The sequence below is a fragment of the Marmota monax genome, unplaced genomic scaffold, assembly GCF_021218885.2.
Source record: "Marmota monax isolate L192 unplaced genomic scaffold, Marmota_monax_Labrador192_F-V1.1 WCK01_AAM20220418_F8-fsc00043, whole genome shotgun sequence".
In the NCBI taxonomy this organism is placed as follows: Eukaryota; Metazoa; Chordata; class Mammalia; order Rodentia; family Sciuridae; genus Marmota; species Marmota monax.
In genome coordinates, this window is record NW_026691982.1 from 10,360,456 (window position 1) to 10,382,529 (window position 22,074).

At 41.7% G+C, this 22,074-nt stretch overlaps 1 protein-coding gene and 1 long non-coding RNA gene across 4 annotated transcripts in view; one reads left to right on the forward strand and one right to left on the reverse strand.

The window, feature by feature from the left end:
- Lats2 (large tumor suppressor kinase 2) overlaps nt 1-22,074 on the reverse strand; it is a 74,841-nt gene that overhangs the window by 19,299 nt on the left and 33,468 nt on the right. The window lies entirely within an intron of this gene.
- LOC124094789 (uncharacterized) lies at nt 15,015-20,193 on the forward strand. 3 transcript variants are annotated; one of them, XR_006852328.2, is made up of 5 exons: nt 15,015-15,356; nt 18,810-18,864; nt 19,513-19,667; nt 19,783-19,921; nt 20,021-20,193. It is a non-coding gene; the product is annotated as an uncharacterized LOC124094789 (long non-coding RNA). The 3 variants fall into 3 exon arrangements; XR_006852329.2 differs by lacking the exon at nt 18,810-18,864 and having other exon boundaries at nt 15,017-15,356; XR_006852330.2 differs by lacking the exons at nt 18,810-18,864; nt 19,513-19,667 and having other exon boundaries at nt 15,025-15,356; nt 20,021-20,111.

Genomic DNA, 22,074 nt, shown 5'->3' on the forward strand with positions numbered 1-22,074 from the left:
ATGGTAGGCAAGTGCCCTCCCCTGAGCTATATCCCCAGCCCAGTGAATGGCCCAGGCATGGGGTACATGGCCTGCCAGAATCAAGGGCTGGTGTCTTCATTTAGGGGACTTTACCCAACTCCAGAGCTTTCCATGAGATGGTCCAAGCCTCTGTAGCAGCGTGTCACAATTCAATGTCCTCTCTGCCCAGCCCACAAGGTGGGGTGCTCCCTCGGAAGCCCTGCCCTGCCAGCCTTGCCGCCCACATGACAGGAAGCTGACAACCAGTGGGGAAGATCCTGTCACGAAGAACACACGGGCCACCTCTGTTCTCCTGACATCACCCTTTCTCCTCTGTGTGCTTCCCTAACACACAAGTCCTGCAGGAATGGCTGGGGTACCCAGATCTGCTTCTACAATCTCACTCCGCTCAAAGAAGGCAAGAGCTGGGACCACAGTTTCTATGCAGAGAAACATTTTTTACCGGCATCACTACGTGACTGAGAGTAATTTAAATTCAGTGACAAATTATTATGTATGAAGGAAGGAATTTCCTATGGAGATCCTCCCTCACCCCCTCCTGGTGAAGAAGCATTTTTCAAACATTAGCAAAGTCATATCCCAATGTTTTAACATTCCAACTATGAGGTTTGGCTAAAAAACTGGAAATGAGCACTCTGGACTTGCTGGGTCTCCCAGGGGCTCTCGTTGTCTGTGTCTGCCTATCTTGCCTCTCTCAAGTAGCTTGTGATTTCAGCTGGGAGGTGTGGACTAAAGGAGTTCAGCCCCCAGGCCCTGCTGTTATGAGACCCAAAGGACTCAATTTCTTGATGAGAACTGAGGAGGAAAAGAAAGAAGAAGCCCAGTGTTTCTAAAAGGTACTGCTCCCCAGCTGGGGCAGGGTGAAGCAAAGTGAGGTTTGTTTGGCAAAGGCCTCCTGCTCAGGCCCCAAGCTGCCCTTCCAGAGCTGGCCGCTGTGCTTCATTCCCTGAGCAAAGTGCTTCCAGGAGCCCTTTTGGAAACACTGTGTTCCACTTTGTTTCCAAGCATCCTGCTGCCAGTTGTCAGGCCTTAATCAGAAACACAGCCTCAGGCAGAGTGTGTGAATCACGGGGCGCCCACCCTTCTTTGCATTCTATGTACTTCCTGAAGAGAACTGAGAGAGTTCAACATGGGCTCTCACAAGCTGTGTGTGTGTGTGTATGTGTGTGTTCAAGCTGTGCCTGAAAAAACAAAGTGAAGGAAAAATGGAAGTAATCTTTGAATTTTCAATGAATGTACATGAAAGGAAAATGTACACCAGTGCAACAAACAGAAATTTCAGCCTCTGACAGTGGCCTCTTAGTGCCTGCTGGGGAAGCCACAGCCCTTTCATCTTAATGTATTCTTCAGGCAGTGCACAGAGGAGGATAAATGCTTAACACTTCTGAGGGAAAAAAAAAATATTTTTAAAAATAACTTACAGGCAGGGAATGAAGAAATATGGCCTAAAACTAAACCAACATGAAAAATTGTCTCCGTTGCCAATATCAGATCAAAGAAACACCAATAAAATAAAATAGCATTTTATAACTATTGTTAGGACCAAAATAAAATTGGTGATTATAAAATAAATGGGCTGGTGAAATGCTTTACAGCTATATACTTTTGGTGGCAGTGTAAACCCTAAAACCTTTTTCGGGTAAATATTTGTTAACTATAAAAAATTTTTAAATTTTTTGGTATCCTAAATTATATAATTTTGCTTTTGAAAATTTATCTTCAGGCTAATTTAAAAGAATTCTATTTTAAAAATCAATTTCCTTAATAAGATATCTGTCGGAGTTAGGTGTAATATATTAGCCTCTCAAATACAATTGTGAGGTGGGAGTTAGAGCCTGACTACCCAGTAATGGCAAAATTTAGCTGTAATTAATATATTTCTTAGGATATATTTAACACAGTTATAGAAATACTTCTTATAACTGCAATTATTTTACTTGGCAAATTTTTGCTGAGTCTCCACTATTGTTCTGGATACGGAGCACGCAGCACTGAATAAAACCCAAAACTTCCAGCCGTGTAAATAACATGAAAAAACGTCACTCGGTATCTTAACAAAATACATATCACTGTGTCTATGAAGAAGGAGCCAATTTAGAACATGAGGAAAATAAAAATTTGACTTTACCTTTCTTATGCTGAAATAGCAATGATTTCTTTTTGTTAGACAAGAATACTTCCACATATGTCAAATTCCATTATAATAAAAACTGCCTATACTATGTAGTTAGCTACATAATTACAGGCAGATCACAAAAATTTTCCAGGTCACAGTTGAGTCCAATGAGAGGATAAGATAAAATTTCACATGTTAATTGCAAAGTTCCTTTAACTCCAGAACTCCACAATCAAGAGATGCTTCTTAAAATAAGATTTAACATTTTCCACCATTGATAGAGGAGAATAGAGTGATGGGGCACATTCCATGGAAACTTAATATGCCCCAATTCCCTACTAGTTTTGATATACCCACAGTTTCTATTTTGTGTTAATATTTAGAAAGAAGCACCAGCAATTCCTCCCATATCCATATATGCAGGTGGCAGCTCTGTGATTTGCCCTGACCAGTCGAATGACAGGAAGTGACACTGTCAGTTCTAAGCCCAGCCCTCAAGAAGCCTGGCTGCTTCCACTTTTACCCATTAAATACCAGTGACTGGAAAGACTTGGCAAGGTCCAGCTGTTCTAGCCAGCCCTGCTGTGGTTCTGACCCATGAGTGAAGAATCCTGTGTGTCCAGCCCCAGCTGAGCCCTCAGGGGGATAAGCTATACAAATCCTAGCAGACACCACACGGAGCAGAACTGCCCAGCAGAGTCCAGCCGACCACAGGGTCATAAGAAATAATAAATTAGCATTGTTTTTAAGACACACAGAATGTCACACAACAAATAATTGATAATTGATCCTACTTCTTTCTCTGCTGTGTATAATCTGGATAATAACTCTATTTATCTTACATTAAATTTTTAATGGTTTGGTCTCCCCTAAGCTTTTGCCCAAATAAACTCAATTTACTGCTAGATCAGAAAGTTTTCTGAAAAAGTTAAGTTTACATGATTATTAACACAGAGATTAAACAAAAGGCTAAGAAATAATATTTCACCAGAAAGTAAGATAATTACCCAATACTAATGGCTGGTGTGAGCAGTGAATTTTGAAACCCTAAATAAATGTGTTTTTTTTTTTTTATTCCAGTATATTAGGTTATTCTAGTTTTCCTGTAACGACCCTAATAATAAAACAACTACTTTAATTTATTTATTATAATTTGGCTGTGTAGTCAGCAGTAAGGAGTGCCTTTTTACATGGTCTTGTCTCTAAAATAAACATTTGGTTGAATTAATATGTTACTACAAAATTATTACTACTGTATCTTTAAATGCTTTTGTTCTTAAAGATATGCTAAACTCTTAGGTATGGATGCTATTATTACATCCAATCTCTTTTTGAGAAAAATATACTCCAAAAATTTTTTAAAAATAATAAAAACCAACAGAACATGACCTACAAAAGCACTTTTCAAAAATGTTTCAGGAGCCAGGTGCAAAGGCACATACCTGTAATCCCAGAGGCTCAGGAGGCTGAGGCAGGAGAATCCAGAGTTCAAAGTCAGCCTCAGCAATGGAGAGGCACTAAGAGACTCAATAAGACCCTGTCTCTAAATAAAATACAAAAGAGAGCTGGGGATGTGGCTCAGTGGTTAAGTGCCCCTGAGTTCAATCCCCGGTCCCTACCCCTGCAAAAAATGTTTCAGGAAAGAATAAGAATCAACCTTTAATAGTATATGTTCCATTCAGCTCCAGTGTTTTGTATAAAAACATAACTGGGCACAGAGACCAGCAAGAATGTGTGGGTACATAAGTGTAAGCTTGAACTTGTGCACACAGCCAGCCTGTCATTCAGGGCTTAGGAAACTGGCTCCTGCCCTAGGCTCCAACCTGGAAGGACCCCTCTGCTTTGATAGGAAACCCTCTGCTTTAACAGCACCAGTGAGAACCAGGTCCACCTGGGATTGTACAGGGGCTTCGCCAGGCAGGATTCTGTCTCCTTCCAGAACTGGTCCCCACCAAGAAATCCCTGTTTTTATTAGGAGGGCATCCATCAGGTACTTTACAATCTGGCTTGTAGAATTCACCAAAAAATAGTACGCAAAATCCACAGGGGGGATGATCATGTGCCTCATTTTCACTGGAAACAACCTCTATTTTCCAAGAAAACAAAGAAGGAAATTTAGATCAGTGCAGGCCAGGATCATCATTCCACGGAGAGAGACCAGCCTGGTATTCCGAGTGCTTATGGAAAGCCAGGAAGCCTTCTGCAGACAGCACAGAAGCAATGCATTCTAGGTGGAGGAACTGTGGTTCCACAGAGGATGGAGTTCTAAGGAAAATTCTAGGAGCCATCTCCAAAGTAGGAAGAGCTCCATGTTTTCCCAACACAAGAGAAAACCTAATACTAAGCTAGGGAGGCAGCAATTGCAAAAGAAGCTATCAGATGGAGGGTGGGGCTGGGTGGCTTTCAGAAGGTGACTCCATACATGTCTGAGGGAGAGGAAAGGATTGCATGTAGAGAGCAAATAGAAAACCACTTGACCTGGATAGTGTGTGGGGTCTGTAGCAGAGAGATGCTGAGACTAAGAGCCAGCCTCCTGGCCCCTTTGCTGGCTCATACTCAGGCTGGCCAGGGCTGCATGACCCCAGGCTGAAGGGATCTTTCTCTCCCTTCCCAGGTAGGTTCAGGATGGGAGTCAGAAGGGCTTGCCCAGCTGAGAGAATTCATCTGTAAACTTTGTTCTGGACTTACAATGTTGTCCCTGACATGGGTAGAAAAAAAGATCAGGTAAGACAAAGGCCACCTGACCACTTGTCTGCCAGGGCTCATACACAGTGGTAAGGGTCAGAATTAAGAAGGAAATTAACCATCTGGAGGTGTAGTTCAGTGGTAGAATGCTTGCCTAGCATGTGTCAAACACTAGGTTTAATCCTCAGCACCACATAAAAATAAAAAAAAATAAGATAAAAGTATTGTGTCTATCTACAACTAAAAGAAAATAAATTTAACAAGGAAATTAATGAAGGTTTTGATTCACACTCTTCAGAGGAAAAAGGTCTACATAAAGGAAAAGATTTCATTTCTACCCATCAGGCTGCAGGGAGAAAAATCATAGCAAGAAAGGTGATAGGGGAGTGGTCTATGAGAAGGCAGGGAAATCTGTCATTGGTGAGTGAAGGAAGAAAACTGTGCCTGAGACATGCACACAGTTCTCAAAGGCAGCCATTATCTGTCCCTTGTGCCCCTGGTGCGCCTGGTATCCAGCACCCACCATCCATGTCTTGGAAAAGGAGAAGAGGATATAGCATGTTCACCTCTACAGGTGGACTGTTTTGCCACCTAAGTTCCATGTTGTGATGAGACTGAGTTTAGAAAGGACTAACTTGTGCCATAACCAAGCACTGAGAGAGCCAAAAAAACAAGCCACAGAGTCATCAGAGCCAAAGCACGAACAGTTTCAACGTGACTCTGGAAGAACAGATTTTCTCCTATTTGGGCTACAGGCCAATGCTGGCTCTTGAAATTAAGTCGGCTGAGTATGTGGGAAGACTGGCTGGTCTGCACATCTATACAAATGACATACTGCCTGCAAGATGCTACCATCATCTCTATTAGCAAGATCCTCTTACTGAAAACAGCACAGAGGCCTATCTCATCCAGACACAACTTTGGCCCTGACTTGAAGGATTTTTAGAAACCTGCTACCTACTTCTTCACTTTCTAAAGAATTTTTCCCCCCTTAGGGCGAGGCCTTGCTATATTGCCCAGGCTGATCTTGAACCCCTGGGCTCAGGTGATTCTCCCATCACAACCTCCCTGGGAGTTTTATTTTTTATTCACATTTCCAAAGGCCCAGAATCTATACAACAGCTTCGGTTTTCCATCATTTTGTTTAAGATCTAGCTGTGACTTGCCCGCTGGAATCTCAGGACACATATCACTGAATTAGTGACTCTGGGCATCTGAAGAGCTTTCAGAGCCTTCTGCAATGGCATGTCTACCAGGGGCAAACACAAGCCAGGCCACCTTAGCCTCCTGTCCTTCCAACCTAATCGTCTCACAAAACTTTTCATAACTGGCGAGAAAGGATTATACCCAGTCAGGGAGAGAGAACTGGCATGATGGTGTGAGAGAGGTAGAGAGACACACAGAGAGATGGATAGGTGAGTTTTTGAAACAATGGACCTGAAATAGATATAATTCTACATTTGGGGACAAGGCTAAAAAGTGCCTTTGAAAATTACAAAAAGGACCGCAGGTGCCATGGTGCATGCCTGTAATCCCAGCGGCTTGAGAGGCTAAGACAAGAGGACTGTGAGTTCAAAGCCAACCTCTGCTAAAAGCAAGTGAGATCCTGTCTCTAAATAAAATACAAAATAGGGCTGGAGATGTGGCTCAGTGATTGAGTGCCCCTGAGTTCAATCCCTGGTACAAAAACAAAACAAAACAAAACAAAACAAAAAACAAACCTCTATCAATGTACCTCCATTAGAATAGCCAAAATCCAAAACACTGATAACACCAACTGCTGGTGAGGACCTGTAGCAACAGGAACTCTTGTTCATTGTTGGAAATGCAAAATGGTACAGCCTCTTTGAAAGACAGTTTGGTGTTTTCTTATAAATTAAACACTTTTACTAGATGACCCAGCAATCATGTTCCTTGGTATTTACCCAAAGGAGTTGAAAACATGTCCACATAAAAACCTACAGAAATATATGTATAACAGCTTTATTCAAAACTTGGAAGCAACCTAGATGCCAGCAGCAATGGCAAGTCACTAAGCAACTCAGTGAGACCCTGTCTCTAAATAAAATACAAAAGAGGGCTGGGGATGTGGTTCTGTGGTTGAGTGCCCCTGAGTTCAGTCCCTGGTACCAAAAAGAAAGAAAGGAAATTACAGAAAGGATTACACACATGTAGCTCTATCTCCAGCATTCTCCATGCCAGTAACTGCCACTAGCAAACTTTAGGGGCCTCCCATACTTCTGACCTTAACATCTCACAAAACTTTTCATAACTGGAGAGAAAGGATTGTTAGCAATGAGGACACACAATTTAACAGTGGTGGGAACATCTCTGAATGTTAACGCTGTTGTCATCCTTGTTTGGTGGGATCAGGTATTGATTTCAAGTCCTTCTTTGCAGTTTTCCTACATCTTCTAAGATGAGTTTGATTATGTATGTATTTAGGAAATAAAGTCTTCCATCAGCTTACTGAAAGCCCACTACTCTGTCATTCCTTCAAGATATACATCTCCTATGGGTGGATGTTCAAGGCACTATCCTAAGCCCTGGGGAGACAGCAGTGAATAAAACTGAGGAGCATGTATCTTAGTAGGGCTAATAACGAAAACAGAGTAAACAGGATGTTAGATGGTGACAAGTGCTGAGTTTTGGAGGGGGATTACTATTCTATTTATTTATTTATTTATTTGTTTGTTGTAGCTGGACACAATACCCTTATTTTATTTATTTGTTTATTTTTATGTGGTGCTGAGGATGGAACCCAGCGCCTCGCACATGCTAGGCAAGCGCTTCACCGCTAAGCCACAACCCCAGACACGGATTACTATTTTATAAAAGGATGTCTAAAGAAAGCATTTATTTTTTTAATTAAAAAATTTAAATTAGTTATAAAAGACAGTAGAATGCATTTATGCGCTATGATATATCATACACATAGATGGGATATAATTTCTCATTTTTCTGAGTGTACATGTTTTGTAGAATCATATTGGCCATGCAGTCGTAATAATGTTTGTTTCATTCTACTATCTTTCCTATCCTCACATCCCATCCCATCCCCTCCCCTCCCATTACTTCCATCTACCTAATCTAAGGTAACCCTATTCTTCCCTAGTGCCCCACCCCCGCGCCTTACTGTGTATTAGTATCTGCATATTAGAGAAAACATTCAGCCTTTGGTTTGTGGGATTGGCTTATTTTGCTTAGCATGATATTCTCCAACTCCAACCATTTACTGGCAAATGCCATAACATTACTCTTCTTTAAAGCTGAATAATATTACATTGAGTATATATACCACGTTTTCTTTATCCATTCATCTATTGAGGGACACCTAGGTTGGTTCCATGGTCCAGCTACGATGAATTGAGCTGCTTATAAACATCGATGTGGCTGCGTCACTATATTATGCTGATTTTAAGTCCTTTGGATGAACCAAGGAGTGGGATAGCTGGGTTAAATGATGGTTCCATTCCCAGTTTTCTGAGGAATCTCCATACTGCTTTCCATAGTGGTACACCAATTTGCAGTCCCACCACCAATGTATGAGTATATCTTTTTCATCACATCCTTGCCAACATTTATTGTTGCCTATATTCTTGATGATTGCCATTCTGAAAGGAATGAGATGAAATCTTTGTGTAGTTTTGATTTGCATTTCTCTAATTGCTAGAGATGTTGAACACTTTCTCATATATTTGTTGATCAAATGTTTTTCTTCTTCTGTGAAGTGTCTGTTCAGTTCCTTAGCCAATTTATTGACTGGGTTATTATTATTATTATTATTTGTTGTTGTTGTTAAGTTTTTTGAGTTCTTTATATATCCTACAGATTAATGCTTTATTGGAGGGGCATGTGATAAAGACTTTCTCCAAATCTATAGGCTCTCTCATCACTTTATTGTTTCCTTTGCTGAGAAAAAGCTTTATAATTTGAAACCATCACATTTATTAATTCTTGATTTTACTTCTTGAGCTTTAGGAGTCTTGTTAAGGAAGTCAGATCCCAGGCTGACGTGGTGAAGATGTGGGCCTATTTTTCCTTCTATTAGGCACAGAGTCTCTGTTCTGTGCCAGGTGAGAACTAGAAGTTTAATTTCATTTTGCTACATATGGATTTCCAGTTTGCCAGCACCATTTATTGAATAGGCTATCTTTTCTCCAGTGAATGTTTTTGGCACCTTTGTCTAGTATGACATAAACATTTTTATGTGGGTTTGTCTCTGTGTCCTCTGTTTTGTACCAATAGTCTACAGGTCTATTTTGGTGCCAATACCATGCTGTTTTGTTACTATAGCTCTGTAGTATAGTTTAAGGTCTGGCATTATGATGCCTTCTGTTTCACTTTTCTTGCTAAGGATCGCTTTAGCTATTCTGGGTCTCTTATTTTTCCAAATAAATTTCATGATTGCTTTTTTTTCCCCCCCTAATTCTATGAAGAATGTCATTGGGATTTTATTTTATTTATTTATTTATTTATTTTTAAAGAGAGAGTGAGTGAGAGAGAGAGAATTTTTTTAATATTTATTTTTTAGTTTTCGGCGGACACAACATCTTTGTTTGTATGTGGTGCTGAGGCTCGAACCCGGGCCGCACGCATGCCAGGCAAGCGTGCTACCACTTGAGCCACATCCCCAGCCCTCATTGGGATTTTAATAGCAATTGCTTTAAATCTGTATAACGCTTTTGGTAGTATGGTCATTTTGACAATATTGACTCTGCCTATCCGAGCATGGGAGCTCTTTCCATTTTCTGGGGTTTTCTTCCATTTCTTTATTTAGTGTTCTGTAGTTTTCATTGTAGAGGTCTTTCACCTCTTTGGTTAGATTGATTTCCAGGTATTTTATTATTATTTTTTTTTGAGGCTATTGTAAATGGAGTAGTTTTTGAAGAAAGCATTTCTAAGATGGGAACATTTGAGCAGAAACCTGGAGGTTTCTGGAAGTAGGAACAGCAACTGCAAAGGCCCAAGTGTGTTCAAGGAGAAGCACAAAGTTCAATCTGGATGAAACAGTAGTAGGTGCCACAGTTACTGTATGACTTCAGGAAAAAAATTATTTTGCATGAAAACTCAGTACATGTGCACATAACTGAATCAGCACTAGCAACATGGTGCAAATTTTTACTCAACTCTACCTTACGTTTCCAAAATGCTGGCCACAACCCTTTAAATTGATTTTGTGATTCACTAATGGGGGACAGACCTTAGTTTGAAAACTTGCCATATAAGCCACAATATGGACTTTGGTTTACACCAAATGAGACAGGGGAGCCATGAGAGGGTTTTGAACTCAAGACCTGGCTTCTATTTTAAAAGGACCACTTGGGCTGCTCTGTGGAGAATAAGGTATGAGGTGGAAAGAGGCAGGCAATGTGGATTAACATGCTAGTGCAACGCCACAGGCATGTATGTGGTGACACTAGCTGCTGCATCCCTAGCCACCGTGGGCTCACCAAGCTGTCCCCTGTGGCACAATGTCCACATGGCTCTCCAGGACTTCTACTGGGATTCTTGGGAGAGCTCTACCAGCTCCAAATGGACCTCTTTGACTGGCTTCTGCTGCTCCAGACAATTGTCTTTGGGGGTTTCCTCCATGGAGAGGGAGCACCCCTCATGGTAGTGCTGGTAGAAAGACTCATGACTGAGACAAAATCAGAGCCAGGACTGTGTTCTCTGGGTATGATCTCTAATTCTCATAGCAACTCTACTGTATGGGTATTCATGTTTCATCAAAATCAGGAGAGTGAGGCTCAGAATCAGTAGTCATTTTCCAATTTTACACAATTTTAAACACTCAGTGGGAAACTCTGAATTCAAAATTCAAATAGTTAAAAGATGTCTAACATCGTTAGTAATACAGAACTTCATTAAAAAAAAAAAAACATGTGACATTGCACACTAATTAGATTTACAAATATTTAAAATGTCTGATACCAGCAAGTGTTAGCAAGGATAGAGACCTGCACTGATAACCTAAAGAAAGAAGTAGGAGTTGGTACAGCCATATAAGGTAATACTTTGATGGTCTAGTAAAGTTAAAAGTGCTCCACTCCTACAACTCTGAAATTCCTCTTCCATCCTCTGGTGAAGTTCCCCTCATAAGCAGGAAGAGACATATAGAAGAAATGTCTCTGCACTTCTGTTTGCAACGAAATATTGGGAACCTAAATGTCCATCAAGAGGATAATGAGAAGATAAGCAAAGACAGGCACAGTGATGCATGCCTATAATCCCAGCAGCTTGGGAGGCTAAGGCAGGAGGATCTTGAGTTCATAGCCAGCCTCTAGCAACAGCGAGGTGCTAAGCAACTCAGTGAGACCCTGTCTCTAAATAAAATACAAAAGAGGGTTAAGTGCCCCTGAGTTCAATCCTCAGTACAATATAAGTACAATATAAGCAGAATACACAACACAGTTCACCAATTTAAATGAATTAGGGACTCATCTATCAACATGCATAAATTATAAAAACATAATGAATGAAAAAAACAAGTTGCAAAATCATAGTGTACTAAGTTTTTAAAAAAACTTGCAAAACAATACTACTGCTCAGCTACAATGTGCCACTGGAGTAAAATGGTAAAACATGATTAGGAAACTCAATGGATGACAGCAGTTACCTAGAGTGGAAGGGCAGGTGCAGGCTGTGGCAGAGCAGAGGCTCCATGGCACGTGCCACAGTGCATTTCTTTTAAAAGTTCTTCAAACAAATGTGGAGAAGTGCTATTCTCTCTGCTTTCACAAATGTTTGAAATATTATACATCATCAATTGGTCAGGAAACATATCCAACAATGAAATCAAGGTCTGGGTTGTTTATCCCATGACCCACTCTTTCTTCACAGTGCTGTTTCCCTGCCTTGTCTGTTATTTGAGCCAGAAAATGAATTTGTGGCCACTGTACTGGGCAAGTAGGAACTCAGTCACATGTGGCAAAGAAGGAATGAATGAACTAAGAGATGTACCCAAGCCTAACTCTTCCATACCTGGCTCCTCAACCTCCTGTTCAGCCCCTGGGAAGCAGGTACAAGCACAACTCCCATCCAGTTCAGAACCTTGGAGGAGTTTGCTCAGTGCTCAACTAACCTCTAACTTGCTCCACCACCTCCCTTTAACTTGCTCCTGTCACCGTCTCCTCTCAAGAGCTATGCAGAAATCACTCTTGTAAATTGGTTTCAATTATGGTTGGACAACTAGTCTCAAATGGTACCTACTTCTTTCAGCTCTAGAGGTCATGTCTAAGAATTTATGCTTATCCTAGATGTAAACTTGTTAATTGAGAAGATTTCTGACATTTGCTTATGTCCCCAAAGAAGCAAAGTTCTCCTATTCTTTCAGTGGAATATAATACTGTTATTTTTCAATGTCTCAAAGAGTAACATTTAGTAACATGGGTGATATGTTTACAATATGACGTTAAGTAAACAACATCAACAAAATGGGTACAAAACACAGATGGGACTTCTGGTAACACATGGCGCAGTAACCACACCAAATCACTACCTCATTATTCTGCTTAAATTCTCATCATAGTTCTCATGTAACAATCACACACATGCAAAAAATGCTGATACCTGATAAAAGAGAGACATTGGATGTAGGAATGGCAACTTTCTCCACCTAGCAAAGGATGATACACAAGCACAAGCTATAAGCCACAGGGCAATGAGGTTGGGGTGAAGGTGGAAAGGGAGGCTCCCTAGAGGACTATATGTAGAGTGCCTGGGTCCCTGGATCTTCCCCTCCTCCTTTTCATAGACATTGAACCAGAGATTGTTGCATAGGGAGGGTAGACAATATGCACTGGAATAAAACATAATTGAGGGTGAACATATTAAATCAACTATGGGTCTTTCAACTCTCTTCTCCTTCTAAGTCCCTCAAGCCCCATAGATTTGAGGATCTCCTCTGGAAAAACCCAAGGGCAGCAGAGCATATAAGACATGAACATTTGTGGGTCCCCAGTGAAGAGTCTGGCTGCCTATCCAATTACCTGACATAAAGCCCCTCAATGCACAGGCCCACCCCACAGTTCTTCCAATTGGTCTTTAGTGCATCACTCCCAAACATGAACAGCTGAGAGCCAATGTATATTTGAGAAAGTTTCCAACACGAAGCCCAAACAAACCAAACAATGCACACTAAATGATCTTAGTTTTATAAAATAAAAAATTATAGCATTAAAAAATACTGACAAAGACTCACATGAAACCAGGCGCAAGCAATGGTCCATGCCTGTAATCCCAGCAGCTCAGGAGGCTGAGGCAAGAGAATCCCAAATTCAATCCAGCCTCAGCAACTTAGTGAGGCCCTGAGCAACTTAGTGAGACCCCGTCTCAAAATAAAAAATAAAAAGGGCTGGGGGTGTGGTTCAGCTCAGTGATTAAGCTCCCCTGGGTTCAGTCCCCAGTACCCCCACCCCCCAAAAAAAAGACACATCAACATGGTAATGGTGGCCACCTCATGGTGGTGTGATGATTTCTACAGAAATGCATGTCAATTAAACACCAATCATCTCAGATCAGGACTTGTGGCACACTTCCTTTCCTCTCACCTCTTTCTTGGCAATTATTTTGAAATATCTGCTCTTCTTTACTTGGCCCTTATCAAAGACTGACATTGGCTTTTAAGGAAGGTGAATATGTGTCTACAGATCCTCTTCCTCTTTCCAGGGGTCCTAGATATTCATGAAATCTGTACTCTGATACTTTGCTACAGGCAATCTGGCTGGAGGTACACTTCTCCTGGCGGAAAACTAGTGTTTTTAAACTGGCCACATGTACTCACAAGAGAGCCAGTGAACTAAAGATCAGAAAGCATACAAACAACTCCTTTGGATCTGGTGGCATTTTCTTTGAGGAAATGGCTCTTCTGCATGGCTGAGTGACATGTGCTGGGTGACTGCAAGGGGGTTCTCAATCTATCTACTGCTAAGAGACTTTGCCTAGCCCTAGGAATTTTAAAAATTCTACTGTGCTTCTTTCCTGACTCTGGAAAATCTGGAATAAAATATTGGCTGGCTCAAAAAACCAAGACAAAACAACAAAACCAGAACGCTGCATTTATTATTAGCCACCAAATGTTTCAACCCTTCAACTAGGAAATTTTCTGGTTAAATTTTTTATGTAGTGGTAGTTTCTACCTTAGTATTATTTTCTTAGAAAATGCTCAAGAGGGCTTTGTTGGATAGTTGACAGAGGGTCTAAGCTCTCAGCAGATTTTGAAAGGAAATGGGCAGAATGAGAAGGTGATGGAACAACCAGTGCCAATGAAGAGCCAGGGGCTGTGACAGGCTCTTTACCTGTCAACCCCAGCAGCATCCTAGGAAATAAGCATCACCAGCCATATTTTTAAAATGACTCTTTCAACTTTTTATTTAGATATGATGGGGACTGAAACCAGGACCTTGTTCATACTAGACAAGAGTTCTAGCTAGCACTAGGCTATATCTCTAGCACCAGCTGTGTCTTGAGGATGGGAAAACTGAGACTAAAGTACATTACTAATTTACCAAAGTTACAAAAATAACATAGATGGGGGGCAGTGGAAAAGGAGATGTTCAAAGTGCTTGTTTCTATTGTAAAGCAACTTTACAATAAAGAAGAGACACCTTTTACAAATGAGTGACCTCATGGTCTCGACTATAATATTTAATTCATTCAAAACTGTTATTAGCTATGTGTGGTGGCATATCCCAGTGACTTTGAAGTGGCATCCCCTTTCTCCACAGAAAAGCCCTCTTCACCATGGCTGATTTTAGGACTGTCAGCAAAAGAGTCTCTGCAAAAGAGTTCAATGTAGATAAACTTCATATTTTCGTGTCACCCTGTTTACTTGGCCACTGGCCGAGAAGATACCAGCACTCCAGGTGCTGGACACCCCCTTACTAGTTTTCACAAACGTATCCAGTATAGTACTTTGAAGAAATGTGCAAACAAGGCCTCTGGCCTTGAGCTGAGGCTTCACAGAGATGTCTACATTTTCAAGATAAGTTACAAATGGGCTCCATGGTAACAGCTGGCAGGAAGAGGAAAGAAAGGGGAGATGGAGCGCTCCCCTTCTCAGGTGTTGTCCTTGAAGAGTTAACTTGCCCAGAACAGTGAAATAAAAAGCTGTTTTTATGTGAACTTCTGAGCCCCTCCCCTTACATGCTAGGTATAAAATTCTGAAACTCCCTGAACTTGGGATTCAGGGGATTGATTGATTACAGCAAAAGCTGTGCCCTCTGAACCTGGCTGCAGCCAAATAAAACTGTTTTCTGCTATCTTCGGTGTCTTGCCTTCTTTGTCCCTACAATATTTTTGGTGACCCGGATGGGACAGAGGAGGTAAGGAAGGCTATTCTGCCTCTCTTGTCTCTGGGGACCGGCTTCCCTGGGGCGATGAGGGACAGCAGTCCCCTTGGCGCCCAGGCCACTCTTGGCCTGAAGGATGATTGACTCACCCAGCGTCCTGGGGCTGCCACCCCAGAGCACAATGGAACCCACAGGCAGCAGGAACCAGAATTAGGGTTTTGGAGCACTGCCCAGCTGAACAGGTAGGACCCCGGTCCATTTGGTTTTATAGCCCACCTGACTTCCCCTTCGAGGCCTAAGTGGGTGGAAGAGAGGCTTGATCACCTTCTGTTGGGTCCCGAGTACCCTCCAAAGTTGTTGGAGCTGAAATGGACCCAAGGAGTCGCCCGAGTAGTCTCTGTTCAGGGCCAGCGAGCAGAGGGGAACCATGACTCCCTTTTTGTTTGGTTTGGAATTGTTGGAATTTGGGCGGTATAGAAATCCTGTCCTGGCCATGTCTGTGTGAAAGTGTGTGAATGAGACAGACAAAGGGAAGGGTTCTGACCCAACCCCAGGGCCGAAGCGAGTGCAGAGTCCTGATGTGCGGTTCCGTGGCACCTCATACATTCTATGGCGAAATTTCACCAAATCAATGTCTAGGGGAAAGCTCCAGGTCGGGGGTTGATACCAACTCACAAGGCTAAGAGGGTCCGAAGTGCCTGCGAGGGGAGCGGCCGGAGATGGACGAAGCGAGTCTTGTCCTAAAGTCTGTTTTGTTCTAAGTGTGCGACACCAATGCAGGATGGAACATGGGAGGCACACTAAGGAAACTGAGCCTTCTGAAATGTGTTAGAAACCTTTAGGAAGGTTTTCCTGGTGACTGTAGAGTGAGACTCCACAAAGGTTGCATACTCTGTGAATTAGAATGGCCCATCCAAGATGTGGGCTGGCCACCAGAAGGATCTTTAGATGAGAGAGTCATTGCTGAGGTCCTTTTGATTGTTATTGGAACCCTTGAACCAATTCTTTTATATTGATTGCTGGCAAGAGATAGTACAAGAGATAGCCCCTTTGGTTGAGAGCCTGTCTAGATATACAGTCCAAGCTGATGTTAGCTAGGAGCATAGTGGTCTCTAAGATCCAATGGAAAGCAGCCAAATAAAACTGTTTCCTGCTATCTTCGGTGCCTTGCCTTGTTTGTCCCTGCAACAACTTGGGAGGCTGAGGCAGGAAGATCACAAGTCCAAAGCCAGCCTCAGCAACTTAGTGAGACCCTGTCTCAAAATAAAAAATAAAAGGGGCTGGGGATGTGGATCGGTGGTTTAAGCATCACTGTGTTCAATTCCTGGTGCCGGAAAAAAAGTTATTCAAGAACCAAACTGTGAGGCTTTCTCTGTTCTGGGTGCTGGGGATGCAGCAATGCAGGCAGCGTTCCATTCTAGTGGAAGGGTATGTTCTTATATTTGAAGGTTCTTGTTTGCCTGCTCAGTTGTGTATGACCAGTCATCTGTAGGGACAGAAGAGCAGGGCTGCTTTCTGGGGTGATTAATAGGATCAGGATTATGGAATTGTGTTGTGTTGGTCCCAACTGATCTGAACAGTTGTCCTGGCTAGAAGCCTAAAATCATTCCCATTTCTTTAATTATGACTAATGTGCTTAAGGGAATACTAATTATCGTATCTAATAAAAGTAAAAACTAGTGTTTGCTAATTGTAAAGTCCATGGAAAGAGTCCAGTTTTCTGTAGACAAGATCCAAAACAGACAGGAAGGGTAAAAACAGGGTTACCTGGAGGGCTACCCCCAAAAAGCTGTACAGGTATGAAGTCCTGGCCTTTTATAAAATCTCCACTTTCTTAATGTCCCTTTCATGTTTATGTTGGAAAGATCTCTTTATTCTCTGAAATGTCTTTAAAAACAAAATAAGTGGGATGAAAATTCCAAATAATTTAGGGAAAACGGATAAAAGAAAATTATTCTAAAAAGCAGGAACAGGGCAACATTAGGTCAAGGGTAGGGGAAGAGGGGCCCAGGCTGCTCCCAGGTCACCCACTGGAAGGGAAGGAGAGGCACTTCCAAATCCAGTGGCTTTCCTTCTTGTTTTCTCACAAATGAAAGTGAACAAGAGGGCATTTAGCAAGGCAGTTGGCTATTCTCTCTGGCCACATGATCCATTCCAACCAAATTCCAATACTGAAACACACTAGCCAAAGAAAGCAGTAACTCAGCTAGATTAAACAAACGCCAAATGCCACCCTTCGCTGCCATCACGGTTTGGCTGAGCTGAATACTGCAGTGTGAATAAAGCACAAGCTTTGCTACAGAACTGCTGTGAAGGAAGTGTTTTTGAAGAAATATATATATATATATATACTTGCTAGGAAGGTTTTACCATAACAGTGAGGTAGTATATGAAATGCTAACACTATGTGTGCAAGCAGCAGTCCTGCCTAGCCACTATGTCACAATGGTCCAAACTGTCAGCCCAGCCCCTAAACACACTCAGCTGACTTCACTGAACTGGGAAGAAATCTGATTCTGTAGCCAGCACTGCTGCCATTGGCCTCAAAGTCCAATTTGAATAATGAAAACAAATATCACAGGGCCAAGGAAAGGAGGAACAGGATGCTTAAAAAAAAGAAAAAAAAAGTTTGTTGAGTGGCTTAAGTTTACACAATTAATTAAATGAAAATTCCTTTCTTAGGAGTTCACAAATAACATATAACATTTTTTTTTTTCCTAGCTAGGATGATCTAAACTATTCTAACAGCTTGTCTGTTTTAGGACAATTCATTTAGTTTTGGAAAGAGGTATTGACAACGTAATTGTTGCCTGGATGAAAGCCTTGATTGTAACTCTAAGAATGCAGACCACAATCACCACTGTATCCCTAGGACCTAACACAGTACCTGGCACACAGAGGACACCTGCAAGACGTGCAGAATCAGTGATTAATGCTGACAAACAATTCCTTTTGAGGCTTGAAGTATAGCTCAGTGGTAGGGCGCTTGCCTAGCATGTGTAAAGGCCTGGGTTCCATCTCTAATACCACCACCACCAACAACAATAAATCCTGTTGAATTTCAAATGTATGAATGATGTTCTAGGTAAAAACCACATAACTCTCTGGGATCTTTGTACATAGAGTTGGCCTTCTGTATTTGCAGGTTCTGCACCCATGGATTCAATAGACCCTGGTTGGAAAATATTCAAAAGAACAATTATGTCTGTACTGAACATACAAAGACTTTTTTTTTTTTGGTAATTATTCCCTAAACAATATGGTACAATGACTGTTTACAAAGAATTTACATTATATTTGGTATAGGTCATCTAGACATAATTTAAGCATATGGGAGGACACATATATAGGTTTCATGCAAAGACTATGTCATTTTGTAAGAGACTTGAGCATCTGCAGATTTTGGTATTGGGTGGGGATGGGGTGTCCTAGAACCAACCTCCTGAGTTACGGAGGTACAACTGTGCCACTGATGTGAACCAGATGGCATTTTGCCAAGAAGGAGTAGAAATACATTTCTTGACTCTTCTTCCACCATCAAATCCCTTGTCTGAAGGGTTCTGACATCACCTGCTGGCAGTCAGAGTTCAAATCAGCTGTAGAGATGGAAATGGAGCCAGCTGGAGTATGGCTAGGGCAGGCTGAGCTACCTTCTGTGCCAGGTAGAGTCTGTGCTGCTTTTTTGTTATCCTCAGGAGCCTGCTCAAGATGATGCCACATGTTTCAAATAACGGCTGGACCAGGACTCTGGTAGGTGGCAGACACCTGGCTTACTGTTGCACAGTTTCTGAGATGGGATGAAGGAAATACCCATGTTAAAAACAGCTAACACAGGGCTGGAGTTATAGTTCAGTTGGTAGAGCACTTGCCTAGCACCACATGTGAGGCACCAGGTTCAATCCTCAGCATCACATAAAAATAAAATACAGGTATTGTGTCCATCTACTATTAAAAAAACAAAACAAAACAAAAAAACCACAGCCAAAGGTAGAGTAAGCCACAGCACACATGTGAATTCAACAAAAACCCCAAATCACTCATAAACATCTATCATAACGACAAGCAAAGTAAATTTGGCTTTACTAATATTCAACTTTTAAAATTTTTCCTCGGTAGATGTTACAATTAATATTCAGGGGACTTTTAAAACTTAAGTCGGTTTCTATAACTTGCAGTTTGCAAAAAGCTCCATTTCCCCTTTGTATCAGTTCTTAAAAATGGCCAGAAAGTTTTCTGAGGTACCTGAAATGAAATTTCTTTGCATTTCACCCCTATCCAACACTCAGGAAATAGCAGAGCCCTGCTGCAGATGCTGAGGTGCCCAGAGCAGCCTCTCTTGTGGCCTACAGTAAAAGCCAGCTGCTACTCTAAGTTAACCCTGGTTTGTTTACATCACAGTGAGAAATCTGCAGGAAAAACTCTCATTGACAACGTTCACAGAATACCCTGCTTCCCGCTTCCCATCATTAATCCAGTCTTCTGAAAATCAAGACAACCAAGACAAAGAATGCCTTGAAGGATGTATGGCCATGCATTTGGACTAAGACATTAGAGTAATTATGGCACCAAATTACTTACGAGAAAAAAACATGCACACCAATTCCTACAGAGGAGACTATTGCAAAACTGGTAATAAATTTGTCTTTATTATAAATGCTTCCCTTTCAGATTTCTAAGAATTTGAAGCATCAAAGCAGTTATAGGAGGTGATAAATCATTAGCCAAGCCCCATGCAAAGTGCCTGGCACTTCGACAGCAGCTGGCATGATGAAGGAAGACATGGAGAACAGTCACATCATCCTCCCAGGTAGAGGAAACTAGCATTCTATCAGGAGCTGATGTTTGGATGGTTGGTTATGTTTTCATGAAATAAAAACCAAAAACACACTTTTTTACTCTTTTACAGGTGGTGCTATTTTTCACACTGTTACTCAAGACTCAATCTATTCTGGTCAACCAGGTTGAAAGTATTTAAAAAAAATTTTTTTTAAATGGCAGACTCTTTTTCTTGGAATTATTTCCTAACTAATACTGTATAACAATTATTCACGTACCAATTACATTGATTTGGTATTGTAAGCCGTCTATGACTTGTATGGGAGGATGTACTATTTGGATCCTGGTATACACAGGGGTCCTGAAATCAATTTCTAGGAAAATCTAGGGATGACTATACTTAATGCTTGACCAGCTCAAAGATGTTACTCTGCAGTCTGAAAAGTAGGGAACACTAAAGGATGCTTGGAGACAATCAGCAACTGACACCTTCTATTACAAAGATGACAGTGGTCAGCGGGTCTTAATTCTGAAGAGATTTTTTAGAGCTGGGCATGGTGGTGCACACCTGTAATCCTAGCAATCTGGGGGGCTGAGACAAGAGCATCTCAAGTTTGAAACTAGCTTCAGCAATTTAGCGAGGCCTGAAACAACTTACGGAGATCTTGTCTCAAAATAAAAAGGGCTGGGGATGTAGCTCAATGGTTAAGCACCTTGAGGTTCAATCCCTGGTAGGGGGAAGAAAAAAAAAAAAAATCAACAGACCAAAAAGCTCTCTGTAACTTAAGACATTTTCTTAGGCATGTGAAAAATACTTAGAATTCAATTAGAAAGTAAACATTTACTTTAAAAAACACTCTTTATGGAAATAAATAAAAGCAAGTTGCTTTCTGATTTGGGACAGAGGATCCTATCCACAGCATCTGTCTAGTGTGGGTACTAGGCTAGGTTTGTAACAAAACTGAAGGCATTTAGTACTATCCGGTGGGCCAGATAAGGAGACAAGGTTTTTTTAAAAACATTTATTTTTTAGTATTAGGTGGACACAATACCTTTATTTTATTTTCATGTAGTGCTGAGGATGGAACCCAGTGCCTCACGCATGCTAGGCAAGCGCTCTTCCTCTGAGCCACAACCCACAACAATGAAAAGCAAAACTATGCCACAGCGCTGATGAAAGTAATGTATGAGGAACAAGAGTTCAGAATAGGGAGGGATGGTTCCAGCCAGGGCCATCTGGACTTGATGGAGAGAGCAGGAGTTCCCCAGGCACCTCCTATCACCCTGCTTTGGCAGTGGGGCCAAGAAGGCAGGGGTCACTTATTCTGACATCCTTCATCCAGAGGAATGAAGTGCATGCCACTCTGCCCGGTACTCTTTGACCCTTCTGAGTCCCCTCTATTCGGCCAATTTTCCTTCTGAGTCTTCCTTGGCCCCTTCTTCATGCACCTGTCCTGTAAGTGGCCCTGGGTAAAGCCTGGGGAGCCATACAAGCTGAGTCTGAATCATGGGTCAGCCACCTCTCCCTGGGTGATGAAAGGGAAGTTTCTTCATCCTTGTGTCTGTTTCCTCCTCTGTGAAGTAGATTTAATAGCCATACCGACTCCTTCACACATCTCAGGCGCTGAAGACAGTGTCTGGTGTAGAGTGGGTTTCAGTAAACACAATCTGAGTTACAACAGACAACTGAAAGCTTCTACACGAACCTGTGCCCATGAAATTATTTCATATCTATCTATCTATCTATCTCTCAAAAAGGAAAAAAAAAAAAAACCGAACAATTTGTTTTTTTCATTAGCACATTTTCTTTTTTGAGATGGGATCTTACTATGTTGTCCAGGCTGGCCTTGAACTCCTGAGCTCAGGGGGTCCTCCCACTTCAGCCTCTGCACCCAGCCTCACCGGCACATTTTTCTAGAGAACAGGGAACATGGGCTAATATGTTAATAGCTTTCTACTCTACAAAAGTGGTTGGAGGTGGGCGTACATCTTTTCCTTCCTAGACAATCTCTAAAGCCAACCAGTCTACATAAAATATACCTCCATGCACAATACAAATTCCACTGGGAAACACTGGAATGAAAAGCAGCCAGGAGCTTCTGGTATAGGCAAGTCTAGTTCTCCAACATGGCAGTCAAAGAAGGACTTGAAAGCAGCTGCCTCGTTGCAGAGCCACCAATGACA